Source organism: Carettochelys insculpta, chromosome 7, assembly GCF_033958435.1.
Source record: "Carettochelys insculpta isolate YL-2023 chromosome 7, ASM3395843v1, whole genome shotgun sequence".
Lineage (NCBI taxonomy): Eukaryota > Metazoa > Chordata > Testudines > Carettochelyidae > Carettochelys > Carettochelys insculpta.
The window spans coordinates 31,332,363-31,348,127 of record NC_134143.1 but is presented as its reverse complement, the minus strand read 5'-3'; the positions used below and the strand labels follow the sequence as shown (position 1 = coordinate 31,348,127).

The following is a 15,765-nucleotide window of genomic DNA, read 5'->3' as shown; positions in this document are numbered from 1 at the left end:
CTGAGATAACTGCAGAACAATAACAAAGACCCACGTTTACCACTTCAGGGTCTCACTGTGCCCATTATTGTAAACGCTGCCTTCCCTGTCCACACTGAATGCCTTCAGGACCCTGCAGAGCTCTGGCCTTTCCTCTTTATCCACCTTGTTCCTGACTGTAAAACCACATCCCCTCCCTTCTGTATATTATGCCAACCTCACTGCACCCTCCCACCCGTTTGCCAGTTTTTTTTTCCAGCCCTCTCGTTGCTTTCTTCCCTAAGTTCCCTGTGCTTACTCGACCTCTCCTGAGCTGGTCCACAAAAGCTCTATCTTCTCATTTCAATCCCTCCTGATGCCTCACTTTTTCTAACTCGGCTGGTTACCCTGCTGATACTTGTCACTTCTTCTAGGTTGCCAGCAAGCAACTTAATTTTTAAAACAAAGACACTTTAACATCAGAGAGAATGTTTGGAACTAACAGTCATATTCATATTCGACACATTAACATGTGGTTTGAACTGGGACAGTGTTGGCACGGGAAACGTTATTATATTCTGATCTCATAGAGACATTGTTTTGTAAATGAATGCTTATTGATGTTCTCATAAGGTTCAATATTGAATTTAGCATTGTTAGTGAATCCTCCTTAATTTTCAGTATTGTTTTGTTAATGAGATCCTGTTCATGTTCTATACGACCGAATAACTCTACCTTCCTGTAATTTACTTTTTGTTAATAATCTATTGGTACTTGACCTCCTGCTCAATAGGGAATTACCAGAGCGGAATGGCATAAGACCAGTAAGAATTCAGTTTGAGCTGGGAGAGTGGATAAGGGAATTATGAGAGACTCTCCCCTGGTTTGTGGGGAGGGGGTGAACAAAGGAGGAGAGAGGTATAAGTATTGCACACTGCTTGTTGCAAGGTGTGCAGGCTTTGAGGAGAGATCCCCCTGCACCTTACTTGGCATGCCAAATAAAGATTCTTCTTCCACTCTCGGTGTGTTATTGGGCCAGCGTTGCATACCGGGCACGAACTGCCACTGTGCCACCTTGGCTACGTCTACACGTGCACCCAACTTCGAAATAGCTTATTTCGATGTTGCGACATCGAAATAGGCTATTTCGATGAATAACGTCTACACGTCCTCCAGGGCTGGCAACGTCGATGTTCAACTTCGACGTTGCTCAGCCCAACATCGAAATAGGCACAGCGAGGGAACGTCTACACGGCAAAGTAGCACACATCAAAATAAGGGAGCCAGGCACAGCTGCAGACAGGGTCACGGGGCGGACTCAACAGCAAGTCGCTCCCTTAAAGGGCCCCTCCCAGACACACTTTCATTAAACAGTGCAAGATACACAGAGCCAACAACTAGTTGCAGACCCTGTATATGCAGCACGGACCCCCAGCTGCAGCAGCAGCAGCCAGAAGCCCTGGGCTAAGGGCTGCTGCCCACGGTGACCACAGAGCCCCGCAAGGGCTGGAGAGAGAGTATCTCTCAACCCCCCAGCTGATGGCCGCCATGGAGGACCCCGCTATTTCGATGTTGCGGGACGCGGATCGTCTACACGTCCCTACTTCGATGTTGAACGTCGAAGTAGGGCGCTATTCCCATCCGCTCATGGGGTTAGCGACTTCGACGTCTCACCGCCTAACGTCGATTTCAACTTCGAAATAGCGCCCAACACGTGTAGACGTGACGGGCGCTATTTCGAAGTTACTGCCGCTACTTCGAAGTAGCGTGCACGTGTAGACGCAGCCCTTAAGAAGGAGGCAACAGTTTTGGCGTCCCTGGGTGGGCACTCTAAATTAAAGCCTTGCCCAGCTCGCCTCTTGGCGGGGGTAGCGGGAGACGGCGTCAGACTTCCAGCGCGCACCGGTAATTTTACTGGGGAACTCGGCGTCCGGGTTCCGCAGCCCCTGCTGGGGACGACACAACGGTGCAACGCAGCAACGTGGAAGAGAGAGAGGAAACAGAGGGTGGAGCGGCGAGAGCCGGACCTCTGGACAGGTAAAACCCAGTCCCTTTTTGTGAAAGGGACTTCCGGGACGCCGGACGGCCAATACAGGGCTGGGGCAATAGGTTGTGATAAGGATGGGACTAGGTCAAAGTAGCCCCAAGGATAATACTCCCTTGGGTTGTGTTTTGAAACATTGGAAAATTATAGGGGGGGACCCCACGACCAAATCTAGACTAAGGAGACTGTGCACAGTAGAGTGGCCACAATATAACTTAGAAGGGCAGGAGCGGTGGCCACCAGAGGGATCCCTAAATTATAACACCATATTGCAGCTGCTTTTGTTCTTACAACGTACCGGTAAATGGGAAGAACATATGAATGGCCAGTGTTTTGAATATCTTAGAAATAGACCAGACTTGCAGGAAATGTGTGGATTAACATGTGTAGTACAACCAATTGTAAATAAGCCTAATGTAAACTGTCACCAGGACCCCCCTTCGGCTTCTGCACCCACACCCCCTCCATACAGGGAAAGGGTTTCCCATAATTTGGGAATAGCCCCCTCAGTTAAACTGTATCTATTAGTGACTGAAACAGTGGTTGACAGACTGGGAGCTGCGGATCAACAGGCTACTACTATGCAGGTGTAGACCCATGTGCCCTTTAATCCGATCGATTTGGCAACTTTTAAACCCCAAGCCAGGGAGTTTTCCACGGATCCTAGCCGCTTTATTTCAATTTTCAAAGGGTGTTTAGCCAGTCACAAGCCTGATTGGAATGACTGTCAGGTCCTAATGAGAACCCTGTTGTCTGAAGTGGAGCGTAACCAGGTTGTAACAAAAGCCAGGGAGGAAGCAAGACAAAGGCATGAACTTGGCAGGAGCGAAAAAAAAAAAAAAAAAAAAGCTATTTGTCAAATCCCTGAGCCCAGCAATAGGAAACAACTGCGTGCCTTTTTGGGAATGGCAGGATTTTGCAGATTATGGATACCTGATTATGGGGTACTGGTTAAGCCTCTGTACGAGTGTGTTAAAGAAAGTGACAGAGACTTGTTCCGTTTTACAAAAGAGGCTCAACATGCATTTAAAGCTTTAAAATTATTGTGCGTGTAATGGAAGCTCCAGCCCTAGGTCTATCAGATGTTACTAAACCATTTCAGCTGTATGTGCATGAAAGGAAGGGAGTGGCCCTGGGAATATTAACTCAAAAGGTGGGAAGTTGGAAGCGACCTGTGGCTTACTTCTCTAAACAAATAGATACTGTTGCTAGAGGCTGGCTAGCGTGCCTGCGGGCGGTGGCGGCTGCAGCCATCGTCTTAGAGGAGGCAGGAAAACTCACTTTGGGAGGGGAAGTTGAGGTCAACACCCCACACGCTGTCCAAGCCCTGCTGGAGGCAAAAGGAGGGCTTTGGCTCACGCAAGCCCGACTCACAAAGTACCAAGCGTCGTTGCTAGAGAATGCAGAAGTTAAGTTGGTAACCAGTCCAACTTTGAACCCAGCCACCCTGTTACCTGAAAAGGGGACAGAGGAAATTGAGTATGACTGTTTAGAGACTATTGACACTCAATATTCGAGCCGCCCTGACCTTAAGGACCAACCACTTTTAAATGCGGACTTAGAGTGGTTCACAGATGGCAGTTCCCAGGTGATAAATGGAAAAAGGAGAGCTGGATATGCGATAGTCAGCCTGCACAAAACTATTGAGGCCCATCCTTTACCAGTGGGTACATCAGCTCAGCTAGCAGAACTTATAGCCCTCACTCGAGCCCTGGAAATGGCTAAGGATCTGCGAGTTACAATTTGGACGGACTCTAAGTATGTATTTGGGGTAGCACACGCCCATGCTGGAATTTGGAAAGAAAGGGGAATGCTCACAGCTCAAGGGGAGCCTGTCAAATATGGAGAACAAATCCAGGCTTTCCTCCAGGCTATACAGGAACCAAAGGAGGTAGCTATTGTCCATTGTCGAGCTCACCAAAGGGGGGATGGAGACGTAACTAGAGGTAATGCCCGGGCAGACCGAGAGGCCAAACGGGTAGCGAATACAGAAGATATTGCTCTTTTGCCTCTGATTCCCACTCTCCCAAATCCCCATGAGAAGCCAGAATACTCTGCCCAAGAACAGCAGTTAGCTGAGCAGTTACAGCTGAACCTGCGAGAAGGATGGTATGTAAGTGAAAAAGGACAAGTGTTGCTTCCCGGACCCTTGATAAGGCCAACGGTTCAAGGAACACATGCAGGTCAGAAGGCCCTAATCCAATTATTAGAGAAGTACTTTATAGGAGATGGAATAAGAAATGAAGCCAGACGGGTGGTTAGAGACTGTATGGTATGTCAGAAAAATAATCCCCGAGCAGGAAGACCCGTGGTACCCTCCCCACTACCATCAGCCCCGGGACCGGTACTCGTGTGGCAAATTGACTTTACTGAACTACCTCGCACCAGTGGGTTTCGGTACCTCCTGGTACTTGTGGACTGTTTCACAGGATGGATAGAGGCATTTCCATGTAAAAATTGTATGGCCAACACGGTTATCACTAAAATTTTAAAGGAGATAGTACCTCGGTTCGGAGTACCAGAATGGATTGAATCAGACCGAGGAACCCATTTCGCAGCTCGATGTGTGGAGAAAATAGCAGATGGACTCAAGATCCCATGGAAATACCACATTCCATATAGACCGCAAGCCAGCGGAGTGGCAGAAAGAGAACATCAGACTTTGAAAAGACATTTGTCAAAATTGTGCCAGGAAGCTCAGCTTAAGTGGCCAGAGGCCCTCCCCTTAGCCCTCTTAAGGACCCGAATATTACCCAAAGGGAGGTTAGGATTAAGCCCATTCGAAATCTTGTTTGGGCGACCATGGCCAATGAATGGGGTGCCTGGTACAGGTATAGAATGGGGAATAGGGGAGGGGTTTTTAAGGAAATATTTGCTGTCGCTGTCATCTGTTATGTCTTCAATCCACAGGTTTGTTCGTGACAATCAGCCCATTCCGTTGGACCAACCCCTTCACGATATTCAGCCAGGAGACAGCGTGTTGCTTCGGACGTGGAAAGAGGAGCCCCTTCAAGAGAAGTGGAAAGGACCCCACCTCGTTTTATTGACCACAAAAACTGCTGCTAAACTAGAAGGAGTCAAACTGTGGGTCCATTTCACTCGATTAAAGAAGGTCGAACCGGCTGAGGAAAAGGAGTGGACTGTGAGCCGTGTCACCCCAGAAGCTGAAGAGGATTTAGGACTGAAATTGTTGTTTAAGCGAAAGTAATTCTGTATGCTGTAGCAAAATGCGTTATTTGCTAATATGTAACTGTTTGTTAGGATTCAAGTAGGTTTGCCATTATTTAAAGGGTGTGTTGACTTTTTCCACCAATCAGTGGGAATGCATGTATTAAGAGATAACAAAATGGGAATGCTACCTATGAATCAGGTTTTAAGTAAGGAATATGAGAAGACTCAATATGGGACATCTTGAGTGTTCTCAAAGGGGGGAAATGTTGGCACGGGAAACGTTATTATATTCTGATCTCATAGAGACATTGTTTTGTAAATGAATGCTTATTGATGTTCTCATAAGGTTCAATATTGAATTTAGCATTGTTAGTGAATCCTCCTTAATTTTCAGTATTGTTTTGTTAATGAGATCCTGTTCATGTTCTATACGACCGAATAACTCTACCTTCCTGTAATTTACTTTTTGTTAATAATCTATTGGTACTTGACCTCCTGCTCAATAGGGAATTACCAGAGCGGAATGGCATAAGACCAGTAAGAATTCAGTTTGAGCTGGGGGAGTGGATAAGGGAATTATGAGAGACTCTCCCCTGGTTTGTGGGGAGGGGGTGAACAAAGGAGGAGAGAGGTATAAGTATTGCACACTGCTTGTTGCAAGGTGTGCAGGCTTTGAGGAGAGATCCCCCTGCACCTTACTTGGCATGCCAAATAAAGATTCTTCTTCCACTCTCGGTGTGTTATTGGGCCAGCGTTGCATACCGGGCACGAACTGCCACTGTGCCACCTTAAGAAGGAGGCAACAACAGCAATTACCTGACCCATTTTAAGGACTCTTTCACATACTTTGATATTTGACCTAACACTTAATTTCCCCACCCCACACTTCTGATTTGTCAACCTTGATAACAATTTTCGGACCTCTGTGCTTTATATATTGAGTCTGTTGTGATGGGGCTGTAGGTCTGAAGAAGTGGGTCTGTCCCATGAAAGCTCATCAACTAATAACTTATTTTGCTAGTCTTTAAAATGCTACATGACTGTTTTTTTGTTTTGCCAGATAACGAAGGGAGACATCTGAACTGGAATTTATTTTCAAGTTTGATACCTATCATCTGGGACTCAGCAAAGACAACAATTACCTTATGCATTATAAGGACAATTTCCCCACCTTCAATATTCGCAGTGACCCCAGGTATCCCAATTAACTTAATAGATACTTGCAAGAACATTGTTTCTTCCCCCCATCCCCCCTTCACTTCTTTCTGTCCTATCTAGCTGAGTTGTCAGTTTTTATGTCATTTTTTTTCTATCTTTTTTTTAAATTCTCTTTGCTTCAGTTGTCAGTTATTGAGATTCTCCAGCTCTGAAGAAGTGGGTCCGTCCCACAGAAGCTCGTCACCTAATAAATGATACTGCTAATCATAATGATATCAGCTAGATAGGACAGAAGGAAGTGGAGGGGGGTGGGGGGAAGAAAAAATGTTCTTGCAAGTGTCTATTAAGTTAGGTGCTTTTTGTTTTGTGAAGATACAGACTAACACAGCTACCTATATGAGACTATGCAAAGAATGAGTCTGATCCAAATCTCTGTGAAGTCAATGGGAATTTGTATAAGAACAGTGGAAGTTGGAACAAGCCCCCACTTCTTGTCTGAAGTAAACTGCGTCTCTGTATCGGGGATGGAGAACTTCCAGTCTACAGGACACACCTGGTTCATCAGGGTCGGCTGCTGGTGAATTGCCAGACGAGTGTCCACAGGCTCAGCTGCTGAGTGGCCGTGGTTCACCATTCCCAGCCAATGGACAATGCAGGAAGGGAAGCTGTGGCCTGGCCGGCACCGCTTTGCATAGCCCCCATTCTCCAGGAACAGCAAACTGCAGCTACTGGGCATTGCAAGCAGTTCTGCCTCCAGATGGTTCTGTAAGCAAAGCATCTGGTGGCCCACCAAAGGCTAACCATGACGAACTATGTGTAGCTGGTGCACCAGAGGCTCCCCCCACACTTCTGGGGGAAGGAGGCTGAATTAGAGAATTAGTGTCAGAGAAAGAGAAGAGCTGAATTATGGGGGGAAGCCAAGCTCAAGATCAGTAAGCTTATTATATGCTGACTGTCTTCTTTTTCCATTGTGACCCTAGCCCCACCCTCTGCCTGGCTTTCTGTTTTGCTTCTCAAGTTGTGTTGTCTCAATATTTGGCATAATCTAAATAACACCTTATTATAACAATATTAGGGCTCACTAAAAAGAGGTTCACAACTTCTCTATCACAGAGCAGACGTCTATACCAGAGTCTGTTCTACTTAGCAGAATTATGCAGGGTCTTTTGCAGGGCATAAGGTAAAACACCACATTTATTGGTAATACATATATGATATATTGCACTCAAACACACACACAAGCACACTCTGTCTTGTTGTAGTTACCAACTAGTTGCTCCCACTAACTTCAGTGATTAGTATTAGAGGACAACAAGAAGTCCTGTAACAGCAACGAAGGGTCCTGTGGCACCTTGCAGACTAACAGAAATTTTTGAGCATGAGCTTTCGTGAGCACAGACTCACTTCGTCAGATGCTGGTGATGAAGTGAGTCTGTGCTCACGAAAGCTCAGGCTCAAAACTTTTCTGTTAGTCTATAAGGTGCCACAGGACCCTTCGTTGCTGTTACAGATCCAGACTAACACGGCTACCCCTCCAATACTTAAGAAGTCCTGTGGCACCTTATAGACTAACAGATATTTTGGAGCATAAGCTTTCGTGGGCAAAGACCCGCTTCATCAGATGCATGAGTGGTGGGGGGGGCGGGGTGGTTCAGAGGGGTATTTAAAGAGGGGGGTCCCAGTTAAAAAGGAGGGCCAGAGCTGACATGGTCTATTCAGTCAGGGTGGAAATAACATATCATCAGTAGTATAGATCAAGAGAGGAGAAAAACCAAGTCAGATCAGTCAGGGGGATGAAGCCCATTGCCAGATTCTAATGTGGAGGTGTAAAACTTCCAGCACAGAGAAGCTGTTTCTGTAAGGCGCCAGCCACTCCCAGTCTCTGTTTAATCCTTGGTTGATGGAGTCAAATTTGCAAATGAATTGCAGCTCGGAGACTTCTCTCTCCATTTTAAGAATATAGTATCAGATAGTATCAGAGGAGCAGCTGTGTTAGTCTGTACCCACAAAAACAAGGAGAAGCCCTGTTAGTCCTTATAGACCAACAGATGTATCGGAGCATAAGCTTTTGTGGGCTTTTGCACAGCTGCATCTGACAAAGTGGGTCTTTGCCCATGGAAGCTTATGCTCCGATACATCTGTGAGTCTATAAGCACAGTGTCCATGTTGCAGCAGAGTGTGGTGAAATGTGGCTCAGGAGAGCTGCACACATGTGGCGTTTCTCTGGCCACTCCGCACACATGCCCCACCACATGCTGGGACAAGCACATAGCTCCAGCAGTGGAGGCAGCTCCTCCGGCCCTGACGGGCTCCAGCCATGGAGTGGCCATGCCACAAGGGGAGGGGGCGTGTCTGTGGCTGGCAGGAGGCAGCACCTGGCTGTGGGGTGGAGCTCCTGTGGCGATCGGTTACATTTCTTTTGGACACCACTAGTCTGCAAGGCACCACAGAACTTCTTCTTGTTTTCACGGATTAGATGACTTAAATGGGGGAGAGGTGGAGCTGATCTGGATCAGTGCTCCAGTGTTAACAAGACGAGACCAGGGACCCCTCTGCAAGATACCCTGGATGTATAGTGGCCTCTCTCTACACCAGTCAGTCATCCCATGCATATGCAAAAACCTATGCGCTCTTGGCTGTGTCAGTTGGTGCCTTCTTCTGGGTGCTGCGTCAATGTTGCCACATTCGTCTTCCTCAATATGCCTAGTCTTCCCCCATTGATAGGTCTTCACTGCCCTTGGATCCTCTACAACTGTTGCAAATATCAGAGCGGTAGCCATATTAGTCTGTAGCTTCGAGAACAACAAGAAGTCCTATGGTACCTTATAGACTAACAGATATTTTGGAGCATAAGCTTTCGTGGGCAAAGACCCGCTTCATCAGATGCATGAGTGGTGGGGGGGTGGTTACAGAGGGGTATTTAAAGAGTGAGGTCCCAGCAAAAGGAAGGGCCAGAGCTGACGAGGTCCAGTCAGCAAGGTGCAAATGTCCCAGCATCAACAGTACTTATCAAAAGAGGAAAAAACAAGCCAGATAAGACAGGGGGATGTGAGCCTTTGTCAGAGTCTAATGGGGAGCTAATAACACCCAGGGCAGAGAAGCTGCCTTTGTAAGCTGTGAGCCACTCCCAGTCTCTGTTTAATCCTTGGTTAATGAAGTCAAGTTTGCAAATAAATTGCAGCTCAGAGATTTCTCTCTCCATTTGATTTTTGAAATTTCTTTATTTCAGGACTGCCACCCTTAAATCTGCCACTGAGTGTGCAGGGAGATTGCTGAGTGGATCTTGTCAGCTCTGGCCCACCCTTTTGCTGGGACCCCACTCTTTAAATACCCGTCTGAAACCACCCCCCCATGCATCTGATGAAGAGGGTCTTTGCCCACAAAAGCTTATGCTCCAAAGTATCTGTTAGTCTATAAGGTACCACAAGACTTCTTGTTACAACTGTTGCAGCTAGAGGCAGGTGTCTTCCACACCTCTCATTCACACCTCATTTAGTCAATAGGGCAATCAATTAAGTAAAAGGGGAGGGATCTATTCTAGTACAAAGACATTTCCTTTACCTTAATTATTCTTAGAGACTATTAGATCACGATTTGATCTACACACATTCATACACAAAGCTAATAAGAAAATGGTACAGAAATTACAAGGTTTCCATATCAAAAGACTCCTAAGCAAAGGTTATAGAAACTTAATACAAGGTTATAAGAAGATACAGAAATTTTTCTACATATCGATTATGCACATGGGTCCCTCTGACAGTTTGTTCCCTCCCTTGGAATAACTCTCCAGCTAAACAAACAAAAACAGCAGTCATGTAGCACTTTAAAGACTAATAAAATGATTTCTTTGGTGATGAGCTACCCCTCTGATATCAATTTCATTTCCAGTGCAGACTGACATTTATAAGTACAGAGGACCAAAAAAAAAAAATGCAGTAAAAACTGACAAATCAAAGAGGATTGAAGGAAGGGGGTGAGAGGTGGGGAGATGTTAATTGTCCTGTAGCAATCTGGTACTGCAGTTCCTGTTTCTGGAGAAGATTTAGTTAATTTGAGTTGAAAGAGCCTGCCAGACCTAACCTGTGAAAGAGACATTCAAGTGGTAATGAAGCCATTTGACAGGCATTTGCCAACCCCGTCAGTTTCTGAATCTACTGTGTTAGTCTACAGGACCTTAAACGTTGTAAGAATATCTCATTAGTTTATTGCTGAAGATTATACAATCACATCCCAAAAAAACATCCCCCCCACCAGCTGCCATTGGGCACAGGGGCATCCCTTCAATAGTAATGTGCAGGGCTCCATAAATCCTAAGGACAGCCCTGAGTCCAGCAGCTCCTTCTCAAGGCACACATGACTTGCAGGTGCAGTGCCTGATCTGATAGCATCAGGACTTTCCTTGTGTAGTCCGGCTTCTGCACAAAGGCTTGACCCTCCCAAGTGTGTGAATGACTGAAAACTGACCCCCTCATGCAGGTCCCATACTCATCCTAAAGTGTTAATTGTCACATGAACTCTCTGCACAGCGCTGCCAACTGTACTGTTCTCATCACAAATCTTAGGATATTTGCTTTCATTAAAAAAAAAATAATCCCAATGATTGCAGAGAAAAGCCTGAAAGTATGAAGGAGCAACACATGGGGGTGCACAAAGGGTTACGTGCACCAGCAAAGCCTTTCCCCACCTCCCTCGCCCGCTGCACTCATTCGTAGCACTGCATTGCTTCCAGAGGAAGAGACTTTGGGGGTGGAACAGTGGAAGGGGCACAGCAGGGGCATGTGGCCCTTGCCCCCGGAACCTGACTCACAAGCTACCACTGCCTGCAGGCTCAAAAACCAGGAAGCAAAACTGTAAGAACCCAACTTAACAACAAACATCTCCTACCCACACATTTGTGAACACCTGAGGTTGGCAATAGTGATTACATGACGCAGGTATGAATGAACCCTGTGTCTCTTCCCTCAGGCCATCCCCAGGACAGGGCAAACAAAGACCTGGCTGTGGCTTAGCAACTGTGCATTCTCTCCTGCTGGGCGACTACAATGCAGGAAACTTAAACACCAGCAGCATTTGGGCACTTCAATCTCCCTGGACATTCAGTGGCAGATTTAAGGGTGGCAGTCCTGAAACAAAGAAATTTCAAACATCAAATACAGAGAGAAATCTCTGGGCTGCAATTTATTTGCAAATTTGACTCTCATTAACCAAGGATTAAACAGAGACTGGGAGCGGTTCGCAGCTTACAAAGGCAGCTTCTCTGCCCTGGGTGTTAATTGCTCCCCATTAGACTCTGACAAAGACTCACATCCCCCTGTCTGATCTGACTTGTTTTTCACTCTTTTGATTTGTACTATTGATACTGGGCCATTTCCACCTTGCTGAATAGACCTTGTCAGCTCTGGCCCTCCCTCTTACTGGAACTCCACCCTTTAAATACCCCTCTGAAACCACCCCCCTACTCATGCATCTGATGAAGCAGGTCTTTGCCCACGAAAGCTTATACTCCAAAATATCTGTTAGTCTATAAGGCGCCACAAGACTTCTTGTTGTTCTCAAAGCTACAAACTAACACGGCTACCCCTCTGATACTTGGGGACTCTTACTGGCATTTCCTGATTGGCACTAAAATAAAATGCTTAGTTTCAACTGTGGATTATTCAGGCTATGTCCACACTTAACACATGAAAGTGCTTTAAAGCAGCACTGTAATATGAAAGCATGGCCACTGCATGAGCAGTGTAAAGCACTTAAATGAGGGCGTAGTTCCCAGTGCTGAGATCCCATTTACATTGGTACTTTGCAGTGCCATAACTTGCTGTGCTTAAGGGAGGTGTGTTTTTTCTCATCCCAAGCTAGGATATTGCAGCACAGTAAAGTGGCAATATAGATATGCCTTCCCTAGGATGTCAGGTTTGGTTTTGGATATTCACATTGTCACTTAAGTAAGGTGGGCATTTCCCCACCTAAGTGCTGATTAGACTGTCCTACCTGTGGGACAGCCTATTAAAGATAATTTGGAAAAGTACAGAAAATGTTTGTCCTTTTGTTTTATTTATGATCTATAAAGAGGACCTGAAAGGCCTCTACACTTGTCTCTGACATGAGGAGTTCAGATCTTACTCAGGCTGTCTTTCCTGCAGACTCCTTGGATGCAGCTACAGTAGCAAAGTCAAGTATCGGAGGGGTAGCCGTGTTAGTCTGGATCTGTAACAGCAACGAAGGGTCCTGTGGCACCATATAGACTAACAGAAAAGTTTTGAGCATGAGCTTTTGTGAGCACAGACTCACTTCATCAGATGCTCAAAACTTCTCTGTTAGTCTATAAGGTGCCACAGGACCCTTCGTTGCTGTTACTAGTAAAGTCAGCACCCATCTTACAAGAGAACTGGCAGTGATGCAACCTCAGCAGTATTAAGGTGTTACTGCAGAAAGGAATCTAACAACCCGTTCATTTTCATCAGCTGGTAGAAAAGAAAACAGATCTGAGTTCTGTCTACACTGACATTACAGCTTTGTTACATGGGTGCTGTGACACACAGCAGAAATTAGTATGTGCATGAAGACAGGATATGCTGAGCTCAGGATATGATTGGAGAGCTAGCAAGTTTAACACCTGAGAGATACCATGGAACTGGTGATTGGAGAGGAAAAAGGATCACTAGGCTAATAATCTTCCTTGTTTTGGGTTTGCTTTTAAGGCTTGAGTGAACAGCTGGAAGGACTGGAAAGGACCTCAGGAGGTCATTGAGTCCAGCCCCCTGCCCAAAGCAGGACCAACCTAACTAAATCATCCCAGCCAGGACCTAGTCAAGCCAAGACTTAAAAACCTCTAAGGATGGAGATTCCACGACCTCCTTACATATTAAAGATTTAGCACTTTAGATCCAGCTCTAGTTAAATGTTGAGAGTGCTCCCAGTGCACTGACAAAGACCTCTTGTACACCAGGGAGACGCATGTCCTGACTTTTCTGCTATTTATAAATGGGGAAGGAGGAACTTTTACCTTTTGAAAAAAAAAGATCAGATCTCTTTCATCTGTGTAGCTGCTCTGGTGCTGGCTGTCAGCATAAGCAAGGGAAAGTCCAGGCTGGCAATAATTGAGTTAATCCTGCCTAATTAGCTCAGCTCATGCAAGCTTCTGTTTGACCTTGTTTGTACTATGGGGGCAGCACCAGTGCAGCTACAACAATTACTGAAACAGAACTGCTCCTACCTGGCTGTCCTCATTTAAGCAAAACAAGGTCACAAACCCAAGCTTGCCTCTTTAGGTTACTTTAAGGTACTCAAACAGTGCAATGAGCCTAATGTAGAGGAGACTGCAGAGCCCCCAGTGGTATGGTTTGACTTCCTTAACATGGAAGCCTTTTAAAAAAGCAGAGGTGGTGAAGAAGATATTCCACTCAGGGCATCCTGAAAGGCCATCACATGGGTCAGCCTCCTCACTTTCCCTTCTGCCTGGGGCCTTTCCACAGGTGACTCAAAGGAGGCCAAACTATCTGGAAAAATATTTAATATACAAGTTTTCAGTATTTACCAGTTATATTTTCACTGAAAGCGAGAGCAAAGTGTCCATTTATGTTCCTTCTCTCAGGTTCTACTGTCTTTGAGACAGTTCAAATTTCCCTGGCAGGGCAGCCTTAGAGGTGGGGACCTTAGTGTGCTCTAGCCTTTAGCATTGTAAAAGAACTATCTGGCCTGCTGGCTAGCACTGGAGGTGTGATAAGAGCAGAAAAAGCAGTGAATACAACACAGGATCCAATCAAATAAAATTAATCTGCTCCTAGCTGTGGAGGGACGAGCATGAGCTGCCCTGCTGTTTGACCTGCTTCCTCCCTGGGCAGGCCTGGAGTTCTTCCCACATACCTGATAGACAGGATGCCATTCACAAGACTGTATGGCTATGTCTACACTAGCCAAAAACTTCGAAACGGCCATGCAAGTGGCCATTTCGAAGTTTACTGATGAAGTGCTGAAATACATATTCAGCGCTTCATTAGCATGCGGGCGGCTGCGGCACTTCGAAATTGATGCTGCTCGCCACCGCACAGCTCGTCCAGACGGGGCTCCTTTTCAAAAGGACTCTGGCTACTTTGTAGTCCCCTTATTCCTATGAGCAGATGGGAATAAGGGGACATCGAAGTAGGCGGGGTCCTTTCGAAAAGGACCCCCGTTTGGACGAGCTGCATCAATTTCAAAGTGCTGTGGCCACCCGCATGCTAATGAAGTGCTGAATATGTATTTCAGCGCTTCATTAGTAAACTTCGAAATGGTCATTTTGAAGTTATTGGCTAGTGTAGACACGGCCTATGTGTCATATAATAGAAAGTGAGGATGAGGTAGACAATGTGAGAAAATATTGGATGGTATCACTTCATGGTTGCATTGCCACAGTACTGTGGAGATGCTCCAGAGCACTCATAATAGACAGGGGTGGAGGGCCATGAATGCCCATGCTATGAATGTGTCATATGACAACTGCTCTTTTGTAATAGCTTGTGTTGCTGAAGCCAAAATTACTTGCACTTGAGTACAACCACTAACTACATAAATGGCCTCAGTATCCTTTCTCTCTGAAAGGAAACTTAGGGGCACAAGAGAGAGGCACAGTGCTGCTCCAGCCCCTGTGAACTGCTCTGTGCAGCAGCTCAAAAGGGTCAGGAGAACCCAGCCACCCTTGAAGGGCTTGTCAGGAGGCAATTTCCCCTCTTGACTCTCATTGGTGTGTATGTATGTGGTTGGGCTACCCGCTTCCCTGTGGTGTGTGTGTGGCTGGGCTGGGGCTCCCCCCTTCCCTCTGGGTGTGTGTGTGCAGTTAAACGAACTGAATTTAGTTCCATTAGTCCAGCGGTGAAAGGTCAGGGAGCTGCTGAGAGCCCTCACTTGCCCCACTACCCAAGTGGCCACAACTCCGGTGGGTGTGGCTCGGCTCACTCCTGCCAGCGGAATACCTCCATGCCAACTTCCTTCTGCTGGGTGCATGTGGCCACCCGGTGTGGGCTTCCCAGCAAGCACCACGGATGGGCTAGTCCTGGAGGATAGTTTGGTGATAAGGGGGGTTAATCCTGGAGATGAGGGGGGCAAGTTTGAGGCTGAGAAGGGTTAAGCCTGGGGACAGGGAGGTGGATGTGCAGGATGAGGGGTTAAGATTGGTTATAGGAGGTGGATTTGGGGGCTTAGATCTGAGCAGGTAACGCTTGGAGATGCGGGGGGTGGGGCCCAAGGATGATAGAGCCTGGGAATGGGGGTTGGGGGGAGCTAGAGAGTTGATGCAAACATTGCCCCATTCTGCTTTAGAGCCTATTTCCGCATACAACATTTTCCCTGCCCTCATTTGCTCTCCAGTGCAGGGATGAAAGTAACTTCAACTGTCTGACTGGTACAAATCGTGTGTGGGCTGTTCTTACATAGGGGCAAGGAAAAGCACGTTTTGA

The 15,765-nt window shown here is 46.5% G+C and overlaps 1 long non-coding RNA gene across 1 annotated transcript; it reads left to right on the top strand.

Moving 5' to 3' along the window:
* The first annotated feature begins 1,919 nt into the window (after positions 1-1,919).
* On the top strand, positions 1,920-5,903 carry LOC142015789 (uncharacterized). Its single transcript, XR_012646226.1, has 2 exons — positions 1,920-1,995; positions 4,913-5,903. It is a non-coding gene; the product is annotated as an uncharacterized LOC142015789 (long non-coding RNA).
* Positions 5,904-15,765: the final 9,862 nt, after the last annotated feature.